At 41.6% G+C, this 17,141-nt stretch overlaps 1 long non-coding RNA gene across 1 annotated transcript in view; it reads right to left on the reverse strand.

Moving 5' to 3' along the window:
- LOC122734426 overlaps positions 1-16,437 on the reverse strand; it is a 178,032-nt gene extending 161,595 nt beyond the window's left edge. The window contains exon 1 of the long non-coding RNA XR_006354062.1: positions 15,983-16,437. This is a non-coding gene — a long non-coding RNA (uncharacterized LOC122734426). The remainder of the gene's footprint in view (positions 1-15,982) is intronic.
- Between the last annotated feature and the right edge of the window lie 704 nt (positions 16,438-17,141).

Below are 17,141 nucleotides of genomic sequence, written 5' to 3' on the forward strand. Positions count from 1 at the left end.
TTATCTTGCCTTTGCTCCAGTCTCTCCACTCACCCAGACATCACCTTACTGGCCTCCCATTCTTCAGTTCTCTACCTTCTCCAATTCATTCTCCACAGTGGAAAGATAGTTGTTCAGTGTATGTACTCTGTGTGACCCACTTTGGAGTGTTCTTGGCAAAGATACCGGAGTGGTAACTGAAGCAAACAGGGTTAAGTGACTTGTCCAGGGTCTATCAATTCAAAATACACACACACACACACACACACACACACACACACACACAAACACAAACACACGCACTCTCGCCACAGCAGGGCTTCTTAAACTTTTTCTACTCACGACCCCTTTTTACTGGAGACATCTTTACACAGGGGCAGCTAGGTGGCGCAGTGGGTAGAGCAATGGCCCTGGATTCAGGAGGACTCGAGTTCGAATCCAGCCTCAGACCTTTGACACGTACTAGCTGTGTGACCCTGGGCAAGTCACTTAACCCCCATTCCCTCATCCAAAAAAAAGAGAAAAGAAATTTTTACACAACCCCGGGTATATAGGTATATAAAATAAGTATACATAACCTTTTACTGTTGCCAAATCATTCTCTTCTTTTTTTTTTTTTTGGGTGAAGCAATTGGGATTAAGTGACTTGCCCAGGGTCACACAGCTAGTAAGTATTAAGGGTCTGAGGCTGCATTTGAACTCGGGTCCTCCTGAATCCAGGGTGGGTGCTCTATCCACTGTGCCACCTAGCTGCCCCCAAATCATTCTCTTCTTACTCCTTCTGAACCAGTGACACACCTCCTGTCTAGTCTGCAAACAAGATACTCCATCTCTCAGCTCTGGGCATTCTCTCTGGTTGTCCTTTGTGCCTGGAATGGTCTCTCCCTGGCTTCCTTTAAATTCCAACTGAAATCCCACCTTCTACAGGAAGCTTTCCACAGCCCCTTTTAATTCCAGTGCCTTTTCTATGTTAATTATTTCCTATTTATGCTGTGGACTCAGTTAGATGGTTCTGTGAATGGAGTGCTGGGCCAGGAAAAAAGACCTAAGTTCAAATCCAGTCTCAGACACTTATTAGCTGTGTGACCCTGGGTAAATCATTTAACTTCTGTTTGCCTCAATCCACTGGGAAAGAAAATAGCAAACCATTCTAGCATCTTTGTGAAGAAAACCCCATGGGCAATATTGACATACTATGGTACCCAGGGTAACAAAGACAACTGAACGACTAAACAATTTATCCTGTATATAAGCTGTGTTTCTGTGTATGCATGTATGTGTGTATATATCGCATACCTATATACACATATGTGTACATGAATATATATATTTGTATGTCGTCACCCCCATTATAAGCTCCTTAAGGGCAGGGATTGTCTTCTTCCAATTTCCCTAATGAATATATCAATGCAAAAATTTTAAATAGAATATTAATAAGATTACAGCAATGTATCACAAAGATCATACATTATGAGCAGGAAAACTATCAGAATACTCAATCGAATCAATATAATTCAAGTCAATAAATACCCAATAAAAAAATGCTAAGCATTGGGACAGCCAGGTGGCAGTGGACAAAGTATTGGCCCTGGATTCAGGAGGACCCGAGTTCAAATCCAGCCTCAGATACTTGACAATTACTGTGTGACCTTGGGCAAGTCATTTAACACCTATTGCCCTACCAAAACAAACAAACAAACAAACAAAAATGCTAGGTATAGCAGGAAGATAAGAAAAAGTAACTGAAGGAATAAAAATGGACAATCATTCTTTGCAGATGACATGATGGTTATACTTAAGAGAATTCTAGAAAATCAAAAATTAGTTGAAACAATTAGCAACTTCAGTAAAGTATCAGGATATCAAATAAACCCACATAAATCATCAGCATTTCTATATACTACCAACAAAACCTAGAAGGAAGAGAGAGAAATTGCTTTTAAAATAACTACAGACAATATGAAATACATGGCAGTCTACCTGCCAAGATAAATCCCAGGGATTATGTGAGCACAATTACAAAACATTTTTCACACAAAGAGAAAGAGATATAAAAAACTGGAGAAATATCAATTGCTCATGGGTAGCATGAGCCAATATAATAAAAATGACAATCCTACCAAATTTACTTATCCAGTGCCATGCTAATCAAACTACCAAAGAATTATTCTATAGAGCCAGAAAAAAAAAATAGCAACAAAATTCAGCTGGAAAAACAAAAGATCAAGAATATCAAGGGAAACAGATGGAAAAAACTTGCTAAGGAAGGTGGCCTAACAGTTCTGGATTTCAAACTATATTACAAATTGATAAATCAAAACAATCTGGTACTGGTTAAGAAACAGATTTGTGCAATATGTAAGGTACACAATATACAGTAGAGAACAACCATAATCTAGTATTTGATAAACCTAAAGATCTTAGAGCATTTGGGATTAAAACTGAACATATGACAAAAATTGCTGGGAAAACTGGAAAACAGTTTGGCAGAAACTAGGCCTGGGTCAATATCTCACACAATATACCAAGTTAAGGTCAAAATGGAGAAATGATTTAGACATAAAGGGTGATATAAGTAAACGAGAGGAGCATGGAAAAATGTGCCTGCCTGATCTATGGATAAAGGAAGAGTTTATGACAAAACAAGAGATAGATGAAATTATAGGAAGTAAAATAATTTTGATTACATTCAATTTAAAAGCCCTTGCACAAACAAAACTAATGCAGCAAAGAAGTAAAATAAGAAACAGAAAAAAAATTGCAACCAGTTTCTCTGATCATGGGCTCATTTTTCATATATAAGGGAAACTGAGACAAATTTATAAAAATAAGAGCCATTCCCCAGTTGATCAATGGTTAAAGGATATGAAGAGGCAGTTTTCAGAAGAAATCAAAGTTATCAACAGTCACATTTTAAAAAGCTCTAAATCACTAGTGATTAGAGAAATGCAAATAAACACACCTCTGAGATTACTTCCTAATACCTTTCTGACAGGCTAACATGACAAAAAGAGAAAATGACAAATGCTGGAGGGAACGTGGAAACATTGGGAAACTAAGGCACAGTTGGTGGAGTTGTGAACTAACACAACCATTCTGGACAACAATTTGGAACTATGCCCAAAGGACTATAAAACCGTGCATACCCTTTGACTCATCAATATCACTCTAGGTCTGTATCCCAAAGAGATCAAAGAAAAGGGAAAAGGACCTATCTGTACAAAAATATTTATAGCAGCTCTTTTTGTGGTGGCAAAGAATTGGAAATCAAGGGGACACAACCCATCAATTGGGGAATGGCTGAACAAGTTGTGGTATGGTTACAATAGAATACTAATGGGCTATATAAGAAATGACATGGGCAGCTAGGTGGCGAAGTGGATAAAGCACTGGCCCTGGATTCAGGAGGACCTGAGTTCAAATCCAGCATCAGACACTTGACACTTACTAGCTGTGTGACCCTGGGCAAGTCACTTAACCCCCACTGCCCTGCAAAAAAAAGGGGGAAAAAAAAGAAGAGAAATGACAAACAAGATGGTTTCAGAGAAATCTGGGAAGACCTTTATGAGCTCATGCAAAGTGAAGTGAGCAGAACCAGATTATGCATACTGAGTGATTTTTTAAGGATGATCAAATGTGACTTAGCTACCCTGATCAAGACAATGATCCAAGGGGCAGCTAGGTGGCACAGTGGATAAAGCACTGGCCCTGGATTCAGGAGGACCTGAGTTCAAATCCAGCCGTAGATACTTGACACTTACTAGCTGTGTGACCCTGGGCAAATCACTTAACCCTCATTGCCCCACCCAAAAAAAAAAAAAAAAAAAAGACAGTGATCCAAGACAATTCCAAAGGATACATGATAGAAAATACTATCTACCTCCAGAAAGAGAACTTTTGAACTCTGAGTACAGATTGAAGCATACTTTTTTTAAACTTTATTTTTATTGTTTTATTTATTTTCTTTTGCAACATGGGTAATGTGGAAATATTTGGCAAGATCTCACATGAATAAGTGAAATCTAAGTGCTTGCTTTCTCAAGGAAAGGAGAGGGGCAGGAGGAAGGGGAACAATTTGGACTTCAATTTTTTTTTAAAAATGATTGCTAAAAATTTTACATGAAATTGGGAAAGAACAAAAAAAAATCAAATCATTTCCTAATCTATAAAATAGAACTAATAATAGCATTTCCCTCACAGGGTTATGAGGATGATCACATGATATATATCTTTGCAAAAGTGCTTTGCAGACTTTAGAGAGCTATATAAATTTTGGCTGTCACTACTACTTACTACTACCATCACCACCATCATTATTTTTTAAGCATTCCAGTTCACAGTTTAACTCTGAATCTAAACAGTCCCTTCCCACAGAAATGGATCATATCCCTATGAGGCTCTAGATGGAGGAACTTGGTCAAAGCAAAATTTGCTATAAAATGTAACATATTATTACACTATTATTCTTATTATCATCATTTGTAAAATGAGAGGGTTGGACTATAATCTCCCAGGTCCCTTCCAGCTATAACCATCCATGAATTACTGAAAAGTAGACAACTGAATCCCATTACAATAAACCATGATGTCCAAAATTATGTGTTGTCCAAAAATTATGTGTTTTACTGGAATCTAACTGCATTAAATATAGGGCTAAGTGGAAGAATTAGCTAGGTCTTGAAAGTCTTTTTGTCTAATAGCACTGATATTTCTATTTAAAAAGGGGGTCTGTAAAAGGAATTTCAACCTATAGGTTAGGGAATCTCAGAATTGAAAAGTCAGAAGCAGCTGGACCTGGAAAATCAGTACAGTGCCTAGCACAAAGTAGGTGCTTTATAAATGCTTCCCCCCTTCCTTTCTCTTATCTAATGTAAGCAGATAGCTTACATTATGTAATATAAGCAGAAATCTCTAAAAGCTGCTGCCTGAACATTGTGGCACTGAGAAAGCTCATTCTGCATTCTCTTTTTGCATAGTTTTAATAATTGTGAATATTTTCCTTATACAGAGTCAATAATTGCTTCCTTCAACAGAGTGTGAAGTGCATCTCTTCTCAGGAGATAGGACTGTAAGTGAGGAATGCCGCCCTCAGCATCAGACTCTGGATTTAACTTAGCTGTCATTTCTGTTACAATGAAGGTCTCAAGAGGAAGGGTGTTGAGATGTGGATCTGGAGTCACTAGGAGGTAAAAACAAAAAAACATTGATAAAATTCCTTTAAAAATATTCAAATATGGGGCGGCTAGGTGGTGCAGTGGATAAAGCACCGGCCCTGGATTCAGGAGTTCCTGAGTTCAAATCCGGCCTCAGACATTTGACACTTACTAGCTGTGTGACCCTGGGCAAGTCACTTAACCCCAATTGCCTCACTTAAAAAAAAAAAATTCAAATATTTCAAATATTTGAAGGCAGGGTTTTCCGACCTGGAGCATGTCAATTAAACTTTCTGGGTCTCAGTTTCCACAAAGGGTTAGTTAAGTCTGACTATTAAGGTCTTAATTACTCTAAATCCAATGACTTTAATCCCTACCAGGCATTTAGAGACTGCATTGGGAGGCATGTCCAAAAAGAAGAAATCTAATATACGGCGTAACAAGAGACAGGATTAAAACCCAGGCCCACCTTATTTACTCCCATCCCTAAATCTCACAGTCCTTTGCACTGGGTGCCTATGACCCTCCCATCAGCCTCTCTGCTTCCTTCAAAATCCAGCTCACACACTTCCCTCCTTCTGCAGAAGTCGAGTGCCCTCCAAGATAACCTTCCATTTACTGTGTATCTTGTGCATACATAATTACATGTTGTCTCTTCCATTAGAAGGTTCCTGGACCACCAGGGAGAGCATTTTTTTTCCCTTTTGTGTACTCAGGGCTTTGCAGAGTGACTAGCACACAGTAAGCACTTAATAAATACTTGGTGACTGATCCCATTTCTGCCAATTCTTGGTGGTGTGACCTTGAGCAGAACTCTTTTCTCCCATCCCTAGGAGCTGTCTCTTTCTAGGTCTACGCTGCTATCATTTTCACTTCCTTCTATAAGCTAAGAAGGGATCTAGAAAACAAAGCCACTCAGGGTGGGCGGGTGTAGGCCAGACATGCTATACCGAAGTGGACAAGCGCACTGAATTTGAGGTCAGGAGCCTGGAGAAGATACCTGGTACAGATAACAATTACTATAAGAATGGCACCACAAATGGAAAGCGCTTTGCAAACTTTGAAAGCGCTGTGGAAACATCAGCTGTTCCTCTTATTATATCATGGCCCCTTCAAACATATAAGCTGGACCCAAAATTAGGACAGAACCTCCCTCTCCTGACTAGGGCCGGTAACTTACAGTCCCAGAGAGTTAGCAGCTTCAATACTGAGAGGGTATGAGGCTTGGCTTGCCCCTGCTCACACATCTAAGTGTTGATGTCAAGACAAACTGAGAATACAGCTCTTCCCCCAATTCTCCCTGTACGTCATAATAACTTTCACCAAACACAAACTATTCAAAACCAAGTCATAACAGGGTATACCTATCAGGAAGACCCTTTGTCATCCCCTCTGACCCATTCAGTTGGGCATTCTATTTAGATGGTGGAATAACCCCAAATACAATTCCCCTTCCACCAAGTTGTTGGATATCCTTTACTCACAACTGATTTTTGACAAAGAGTACCAGCCAAGCCAGTGATATACCAATCTAAAAACCCTAATACAAACATATTTCTTATGCTTTAATGAAAGGAAGTTTAAAATAACCCTCCATTTGCTCTCTGGCAAACTGATGCTAACCCTAACAAGTTCCTGAAAGATACCCTAGGGCATGTATGTAGGGAGTGTAAAAGGAACACTGATAATCTTTAGCGTTTTCAGGAAGATCACCTAAAAGGTAAAGGGTCCATCAAGCCAAACAAAGAGGCTCAATCTAAGGAACTGGGACCATTTACCCTGGAGAAACAACCTCAGAGGGGACATGGGTAGCAATTTCCAAATACATGAAAGACAGTTGTGGGGATTACATTACTTCTATTTGGTCCCAGGGGTCATAAGTAGGAGCAAGATTATTTCAGCTCAAAATAAGGTCTTCTAATTAGCACTATCAAAAAATCACAAATGGGTTGACTTGAGGTGAAGAGATGAGTTTCCCAGCACTGGAGGGTTTTAAGCTGAGGGTGAATGACAAGGATGCTGTGGAAGGAATTCTCAATCAGATATGAGTTGAACTAGATGGAATCTAAGGTCCAATCCCATCTCTGGGATTAGTATCACAGATTTAAAGTTAGAAAGGGGCCTTAAAAGCTGACTAGTATGCCTCTGTTTGAAGTGAAGGAACTTGAGCAAGGTCACACGGGTATCCAGCCATAGGCAGGCCTGGGATTTGACTCCTCGGATGCCAAATGCAGTTTCTTTTCCATGGTCTACAGGAGGCGATTTGCAAACCATTCCCCAAGGGCTTGTACATGTATCCTCAGCCCTTAGCACAGGGCTGGATATAGGGTAAGCATTTGAAAAGTGATTTTTCATTCACTGAAACACAGTATGATACTATGAAGAAAAGTTACAATTGGAAGGATCCCATGATGAGACCACATTATGACAAAGTCTTTTCAGTGTCCAGTCATCAAATCTCCTGGAGCAAAATCCCAAAATGTGTGTGTGTTGATATTACATCACCCTTGCTGTGTATAAACCTTTTCTACCTTCCCAAAAACATTAGCCAAAAGACAGTTTGGGAATATACTGAAAACCTAGGGCTTCAACATTATCAACATAGGTACAAATCAGAAGGAAGCACAGTCAAGCAGGACAGTTTTGAGGCTTTTTTTTAAAAAAAGAAATCATTCATTATAAGAGTTAGATTCAAAGTTGCATATAGAATTCTCTTTTTGTGTTCTCCTGGGTGTAGAGAAACTCTTTTGGGGAAGGGGTTGTTAAGTCTAGGATAAAAAAAAGTTTAAGAAAAATTTATATTGTTCAGAGAAACCTGGAGGGTCTAACGTGAGCTGATGATGAGTGAGATGAGCAGAACCAGAAGAACATTGTACACAGTATCATCAACATTGAGCGTTGACCTACTGTGATGGACTATATTCTTCTCACCAATGCAATGGTACAGAAGAGTTCCAGGGAACTCATGATAGAAGAGGATCTCCAAATCCAAGAAAAAAAAAAAAGAACTGCGGAGTATAGATGCTGATTGAACCATACTGTTTCTTTTGTTTTGGGTGCTGTTTTTTTTTTCTATTTTGAGGTTTTGCATCACTGCTCTGATTTTTTCTCTTGTAACAGGATTAATGCAGACATAGGATTAATGTTATTATGTGTATATATATATATATATCTCTATATGGATATGGATATGATATATAGATATAACCTATATCAGATTACCTGCTGTCTAAGGGAGGGAGAAAAATCTGAAATTGTAAAGCTTGTATAAACAAAAGTTGAGAACTATCTTTACATGTAACGGAAAAAATAAAATACCTTATATGTAAAAGTAAAAGAAAAAAAAGAAAAATTTATATTAAATTTTTTTAATTAAAAAAATATTTAAAGACAGAAGAAGTAGGAGAAATAAAAGTTCAGAATTCAGTTGGATGAAGGAAAAACTTCCTAATTAGTAGACCTGACCAAAGTAGAAATGGGATGCCCTTCACTGGGGATGTTTTAGCCATCTGTGTAGGACATGGTAGAGGGGAAAACTGCCCCCAAAGCCTCTTCCAGTTTGGGGTTCCTTTCCCAGCCCTTGGGGTTATCTACAGTCTAGAAAGAGTACATAAAGCTCAGAGAAAATGTTATGATAACAGTCACGATAATTGCAAGCACTTATATAGCTCTTTGAAGGTTGCAAAATGCTTTACAAATATTACCTTGTCTGATCTTCCCAACAATGCTAGGAGGTAGGCACTACTGTTTTATCAAAAGCAAAGCTTACATTCCATGCTTAAAAGTAAATGGCAATAACAGGGTCACGAGGGATTCGGTTCTAAAGAATTACACCCAAGCCAACTCACTGGGCCAGCCAAGGAAACCAGCTATGGACAAGGGATGTCAATGGAATAGTAAGTGTACTGACCCAAGGAAAGGCTAGAGGTGAAGACTGGTACCAAAGAAAGAAAAAGAGAAAAGACTGAAAAAATGGCACCCGATAATATGTAAAGTTATTTTACATTATTCCATATTGGCCAAACTGGGCTCTGTTATTCTCCAAATGTGACATCACATTTCCCCATCTCTGTGCCTTTCTATGCCTGGAACATATTCACCTCTGCCTCTTGAAATTCCTAGCTCCTTTCAAAGTTCAATTCAGGTACCATCTCCAACTACGAAGCTCCTTAGCCATTCATTTATTTGCTGACCTGTTTTATTCCCCTGAGGTAAGGGACTGTTCTTCATTTTGTCTGGATACTCCCAGTGCTTCAGTAGGTATTTAACAAATATTTGTTGAATCAAAATAAATGTTTTCCATCAGAGTTCACATCAAAGACTGTAAGATCATAGTTCTATATTTGAAAGTAACCTCAGAAACCATCCAGTCCAACCCTCTCACTGTGGCCAATGAGGAAACTAAGGTCCAAGGAAAGTCACCCCCAGTCAGCCAACTGGTGAAGCAGACAGAATACTTGAGGCCTGGAGTCAAGATGACCAAGTTCAAATCCAATCTCACACTTTCAATAAGGCAGTCCCTTAACCTGCTTGCCTCAGTTTCCTCAATAGGAAAATGGGGGAAATAATAGCACCTCCCTCCCCTCCCAGAGGATCAAGAGATATTTGTAATTTTGCATTTAGTACTGTGTCTAGCACATAATAGGTACTTAATAAATGTCCCTTTACTCCTAAGGGTCACATTAATATTAAGTGATGGAAGTGGGATTTGACCCCAAGTCCTCTGCCTTCCAGAATCAGTACTCCTTCCATTGCACCTTTGTATATTTCCAAGAGAAAGTCCACTTCAAGAAAAGAACACATTCTCTTTGGTTCTCAACCCCGGACACAGAGGCTGAGCTGGCTCAGGGTGAGGATTCAAGTTTGTATGCCTGCTCTGAGTAGAAGACAGCAATCACAGGTTCTCCTTTGTACCACTTCCTAAGGCACAGATCTGGTCATGTCCCTCTTCCTTGCTGGATAAATGTCAAACTCCTTAAGCAATGCTTTCAAGGCCATCCATAAATAATCCATCACTAATGGGCCAACCCAATCCCTCTCAAAAACACAGTAACTGGAGTTGGACGATCATTTAGCCCGACCCCTTTAGTTAAAACTAAATTTGGTGCTGACATAAGGACAATCATTTATTAAGCACTTACTATGAACCATACACCGTGCTCGGCATTGGGGGAACAAAGGAAGACAAAAATCCTACTCTCAAGGAACTCACAGTGTAAAGGGGGAAACAACATATGAACAGTCCTGCCCAAACCAGCCTACATATATATATATATATGGGTTTTATATATATATGGGTTAAATCAGGAACACGCAACAGAAGAAAGGCACTGAAATTAAGAGAGCTCAGGGGGAGGCCAGGAGGTGGAGATAAGGGACAGCCAGGGAGAACACCCAGTCAGGAGATGGAGGGGCTTGTGCCAGCAAGAGTGAGGAGTCCAGCGTCACTGGGAAGAGAGACAAGATGCAGGAAGCCTGGAGAAGAAGGATGGAGGGGTAGGTTACAAAGGGCTTCGAATGACAAACAGAGGGTTTTACATTCACCCTAGAGGTGACAGGGACACAAAGGAATTTACCGAGTATGGGGGTGACGTGGTCAGATGTGCTTTAGGAGGATTACTCTGGCAGCTGTGGACTGGACTGGAGTGAATGTGGACCTAGTGAGGAGAAACTTATGGCAGGCCAACCAATCAGCAGGCTACAGCAATAGTCTAAGAGGGAGATAATTAGGGCCTCGGAGTGGTGGCAGGGTCAGAGGAGGAAAAGGAGGGGAGGAGATTTTACCAAGGTAAAACTGACAAGCCTTGGCAAGAGATTAAATGGAGGGAAAGGGGAAGGAGATGAGCAAGAAAATGGGCAAAGTCATAGGTTTGGAGCCTTTGGAACTGGGAGGATTGGGTGGTGGTGCTCTGGACAGTAATTAGGAAGTTTGGAAAGAGGGGAATTTGTTGGGGGGGGGGAAATAAGGAGTTCCGTTTTCAGCATGTTGAATTTAAGACGTCCAATAGACAACAGAAGATTTAGGGCTGGAGGTCAGCAGAGAGGTTAGGGCTGAATAAGTTGATAGATATGAGAATCCTCAGCATAGAAATAAATGAATTTATAGGTGCTGATGAGCTCACCAAGTGAAACTGCATTGAGGGATAAGAGAAGAAAGCTTAGAATAGAGTCCTGTAGGATACCCACTGTTAGTAGGTGGGATGCAGATAGAGATCCAGCTAAAGAAAATGGAAAAGGAGCAGCCAAGTAGGCAGGAAGGGAACCTGGGGAGATTAGCCTCCAGAGAGCATCAAACAGGAGAGTTCCATGCACTTGAAATGAATTCCTTCTGGAAAAGAAGAGGTCTACAATACAAAGAGGTAGCTGCACTGTTATCTTGTTTCTCCAAAGACAAGATATAAAGATATAGCCCAGGGAAAACGGGGGCTCATCACATGGCTATGCTAGGGCCTTGATTCCCAAGAAACACAACCCAGTACAATCTATCTTAAAAACCAAACCAAAACAAGCTATTCCAAAAACTTCACTTGTGCAGACACTTACTATCTCTGGGGAACTCGGAGTTTCTAACGGGGAAGGGGAGAGGCCGGCAGGAAGGACAAGAAAACCTGAATAACCTTAACCACTCCTATGATCCTCACCCATAAAATGATGGGGGGGGGGTTGAGAAATGAGGGCCATCCCTAGCTTTATTTACTTATCTCATTTGTTAATAATAACTAAATGCTAAAACCAAAGTGTAGAAGAGTTAATAAATTGTTAAAACAGGAAAAGACCTTGGTCAAACGTATTTAACACCACCATCACCCATCTTCCCCTGTCCCCGCCCTGCAAAAAAAAAAAAAAAAAAAAACAAAAAACACAACACAAGTTTTGCCCAAGAAAGAAAACAAGAGAACACTGAAATCTGGGAAAGAAGCAAAATGAATAGTCCCCAAATTTACAAACAACAACCCCATTCCATAAATGCCTTTACTCTTAACAAACACAAGGAAATGGACTAATAATAATTGGCATTTATAGAACACTTTTAAATTGTCCAAACATTTAATAAACATTGGCGTCCCATAAAAGAACTGAGAGGTAGCTGTTGATGGTATCATTATTCTCATTTTACATTCAAGAAAAATGACTTGCCCAGGGTCACACAGCCAGGTCATATGAGGCAAATTTTGAACTCAGGTCTTCCTGATTCTAAGCGTAGAAACTTAAGTTGCTCTATCAAACTGTCTCTGATAACAGTGCTTATATTTACAAAGAACTTTAGAGTTTACCAAAAGCTTTTCTTACAATCAAGAAGAAGCTGTGTCTTATGGAGGTAAATTAGTTCATCCAGAGTGTAGAGCAGGGGCAGCTAGGTGGCGCAGTGGATAGAGCACCGGCCCTGGATTCAGGAGGACCTGAGTTCAAATCCGGTCTCAGACACTTAACACTTACTAGCTGTGTGACTCTGGGCAAGTCACTTAACCCTCATTGCCCTGCCATTAAAAAAAAAGAGAGAGTGTAGAGCATTCAGATGCTAAAGGACCTGTACACCCAAGGTCACTTGGCTTCAAGTTCAAGGTTCTTTCCCAACTCAATACTGCCTCTCTCCATAACATCCAAAGATGATCTCTCACTGTTTCATTCTGAAAATGAACTCTTTCCCCTGCTCAATCAATGGGGCTCCCTCCTCTCATCCCAGATAATTGGCCAGGACCCAAGACTTTCCAGACTCCCAGAAGAACAAAACCATACTCGACAAGCATAGAATGCTTTTCTTTTCCCAAGCCCACTGCCTCTGCAAAAGCTATGTGGAAGCAGTTCCTGTGTCCGACGACCTCCCACGCAAAAGCTTCTTATTCCCATTGTTCATGGGCCTCCCACAAAAAAGAAGGGAAATGCCTAAAACCAGACCATGTGGCTTCATGATGCAAGATGTATGTTTTTTCTTTGTGCCAGAGCAAAACGCTGGGTGAGGGAGGGAGGAGATGATGCCGAAAAATCTTTTTGGTGCTTAAGTAACACATTTTCCCTTCTCTTCCCTTAATTGGCCCAACAGAGCCAAGGAAGAGTCTCCTTCCCCTCTTAGGTCTATTTAGAGGAAGCACAAAGCACAGATGTGCCCCCAAAAGACCCCTTTCAGACACAGCAGATGGAAGACTGTTCTCCGGAGCAGCCAGGAAAGAAAGCTCTGCAATTTCCTAGACAGAGTTACAGGCTAGTCTATGGTCCCGAGGAAAGGTCAACAGAACTGATAAACTACCCTTGACAGAGAAAGCCCCTCCATACAAGTGCAGGTGTGACGGGTAAAATTACCTGCACAGAGAAAACCAGGCAACAAAACTGCCAAGGCCAGAAACATACCCTCCATCTACACATCTTTCTAATGTGCAAAGAGAAGTTTGGCCATCGATCCAAACTTACAGAACCAGAAAAAAAATATATAAACCAAGGACTTCAGGAAAACAGGTGGGAGGAAAGGGGATGGGGACAATTCCCAGTTTGTTTGTTTTGTTATTATTTTTCATATCACCTCAACCTTCCAAACAGCTTCCTCCCTCTTCCTCCAACCCAAAAGGCCATTTCTTTTAACAAAGAATTTTAAGAAAGAAAGAAAAAGCCACAGTTCAACCAAAACATCTAAGTCTGACAGAAGTATATGCCATGTTCCATACCCACAACCTTCCTCACACCTCAGCAAACAAAAGGAAAGAGCATTTTCTCATCTCTTCTGGGATCCACTCGAGAATTGGTTTATTAGTCCATTGTTAAATAAATATTATTATGCTAATTTCCTGCACGTTCCAAATCCTCAAAATTCATCCAGTATTCAGGAAATAATTTGCCACTGAGAGCAATTTCCAACATAGAAAACCTAAGAAAGAGGTCGGCTTGGGCCAATGTAAAACTAATTAGTTTTCAATGGCACTAATCACAGAGGGGACCAAGAAGCACTACTTTGGATGAGAATTTCTTAAATTCTAACTAATAATTCTCTGTTTAGCCCTGGGAAATGTGCAGTGTTTTCGGGAGAGAAAGGGTGAGGGAAAGGGAGGGAGGAAGAAGAGGAGGAAAGAAAGAGAGAGAAGGCAGAGAGGCATCTTAACAGAGAAGAGAAAGAAAACAAAAAGACAGAAGTCAGAAAGAGGGAAGAAGTCCAACAGGAAAAAAACTGGGCTCTGTTGTTGTTGTTGTTGTGTCTTTTGTTTTCTGGTTTGGCTTTCCTGAAGTCCAGATGGCGTCTGTGAAAATCAGCATGAAACACTAGCCAAGTCAAAGAAGCAGACAGAACATTACTGGGCCCAGTCTCAGACCAGAGCTCCATAATAACTAAACTCTTCTTGCAAGTAAATAGGCTTTAATAACATTGTTCTCTCCATCACAAAAGAAGCACAGCAAGGAATGGCTTTCATATTAGTCAATTTCTTACATGGAAGAACAGATATACTCACCTCCAAGAAGTTATTACAAGTGGCTCAAACATTCTGCATCCAAATAAAGTTAGTTAAAGGCTGGTCTGATATTCAAAGCCAGAGATTCATCCAGATCTCTATGTTGAAATTACTAGTTTTCCCCAAAGTTTCTCCCATCCATCCATTCCTACTTAGCCCCATGACAGATGCAGTCTTCTTTCCATTCCTAATTTCTGAAGGATTATCTATGACCACAAAGCACTGACAAGTGAACAAGTCTAAACTTGTCAACCCCAATATGCTAATAAGGCCTCCTACAGCCCACACTATCAGTGAACTGCACAGCTGAGGACAGTCCCTATTGGAAACTAGATTTCATGGGCATTTCTTGATGAATTTTTCCCAACTTCAAGCTTTCTTGATAGATTTTTCTCAACTTCAGGCTAAGAATTCAATAATTAAGCTCCACAGTTAAGGAGCATGGGGATGTTAATGGGAAATCTGGGGAGGGGGGGCAGGGGGGAGGGGAAGGAGGGGAGGGTGCTAAGGCCCCAGAAACAGCATAAACTAAATCAGGCAACACTGGCTTTCCTCAGTGCATCAATCCTTTAATGGGGAAGGGGGAGGGGAAGAGAAGAGGTCTCTGGCTTGAAGTCACTTGGTACAAATGAACAAGACAGTGATATTCCAGAACTGCTCGAGGGTTAATTTATGATATTAACACACGTGCACTCCCTGATTGCTCTTCCTGTAAGTGTACACCCTGACTATAAATGCTTGCATAAATAATAAAATATTTGCCGAGGGAAATCGAATCTAATTGAATCAAAAACGAACCCTCCCCCCCCCCAAAAAAAACATAACTGACTCAGTTCAGCCTCCCATCCACACCATTAAAACAAAAATATTAAGTTTCAAAAAAAGTAAAACGCAAGGAGTTTGTCAAATATCAATTTTCGCCCTCCCTTCATCCCGCCCCCCCACCCCCACCCCTCACCTTGCTATTCTGAAAACAACCTAGGCAAGGCCAGGTTGGTGGAAACCTAGGTAGGATTAGAGGCAAAGAGGAACAAACAGCCAAAGCTGCGTGAGCATGTGCCCGCAAAACCTAAAACCAGGATGCAAGGGTCAGAGACCCCCAGGCGGCACTGATTTCGGTTTTTGGTTGTTGTTTTTTTTAAGTCTATTTTTAGATTGGATAATAGACCCCTGACCAAGCGTAAAAATCCCAGGATTCTATCTGGACACTAGCCATCCAGTGACACGTTCTCGGAGGCATCCAAACTCGATGGCAGCCTTAAAGTCTCATCACTGGAAAAGTGCATGACAAAAACACACACATACACACAATAAACGGGCAGCCCGCTGGTTTCGTCCAAGTACTCACTGCGCATCACTACCCGAAATGCAATGGCTTGGGGAGTCTCAAGAAGTCTAAGAAAAATGCCAACTTACTGGAGAGTGAATCCGACCCTGTATCCAAAGGTCATCGAGCGGCTAAAATCCCTTCCCCGGTGGAGGTCCAAAAGGGGTGCAGTGACGGGTCCTGAGACGCGGTCGCCCATTTCCAGTTTGCGATGCAGCTAGCCCTAGCCCGTTTTCCCCCATGTGCTCAGGCCGCCGCACGCGCTCGCCTCAATGGAACGTTGTGCTGGCGAACGGCCCTCTGACGTCACGAGAGCTCGCGAAGTCTCAGTACGCCGCCGCCGCCGCCGCCGCCGCCGCCGCGGCTCCTGGTCTCAGCTGCCCTGCCGCGCGCGCCCGACGAGGCCAGTCTGCGTGCATCCCCAGATGCCCGGCTCTGGGAGGGTGGCCTGGGACAGGCAGCGGGCGTCCCCTCTCCACCCCGCCCCGCTCAGTGGCCCGTGTCCCGGGACCCGCGGGACAAGCAGTGAGAAGAGGGGAGAGAGGTGATGGATGGGCCGCTGAGGCACGGAGGGCCCACATGGTGTGGGGGAGGGGACGCGCGTCCTCACTGGGTGTGCGCTCGCTGCGCTGTCGGCTCTGGACGAGATTAGCTGGCCCTTTAAGGGATTTTAGGAATACAGATACACGTGCGCGGATTTTTTTTTTAATGGGGGAGGGTAGCGGGAAGTTCGTGCCTTTCTTGAACAGGTCCTCATTCCTTGAGCCTGAAGGCTTTAGGATCCCCTCCAAAAAAGAGACCTAGCATAGTGGAAAAAGCAGTGGGTTAGAAATCTGGAAACTCGGCTAGTCTTGCCTTTGTTATTCTACCTGCAGTATGTTAATACAACCTCACAAACTTGTGAAGAGCAAATAAGATAGTGAATGTAGAAGACGTAAATTTCAAATCGCTTATATAAAAGTCAGCTTTTAATAAGGAACTTTCCCTGCCTTGGCCTCAGTTTCCTCATTTAAAATGAGAGAGTTGAACTGGGAAGCATCAGGGGATCGTAAGGGATAGAAAGTAAGCCAAGTGAAGTGGGAAAAACAATGAACTTGGAGTTAGGGGACCTGAGTTTGAAATGCCAGTTTTGACCTTGGGCATGGCACACTTCACCTTTGAATCTCAACTTACCTATAGGTGAAGTCAAAAGTACTAATTAGGGGCAGCTAGGTGGTGCAGTGGATGGAGCACCCGCCCTGGATTCAG

This window comes from Dromiciops gliroides, chromosome 1 (genome assembly GCF_019393635.1).
Source record: "Dromiciops gliroides isolate mDroGli1 chromosome 1, mDroGli1.pri, whole genome shotgun sequence".
Taxonomy (NCBI): domain Eukaryota; kingdom Metazoa; phylum Chordata; class Mammalia; order Microbiotheria; family Microbiotheriidae; genus Dromiciops; species Dromiciops gliroides.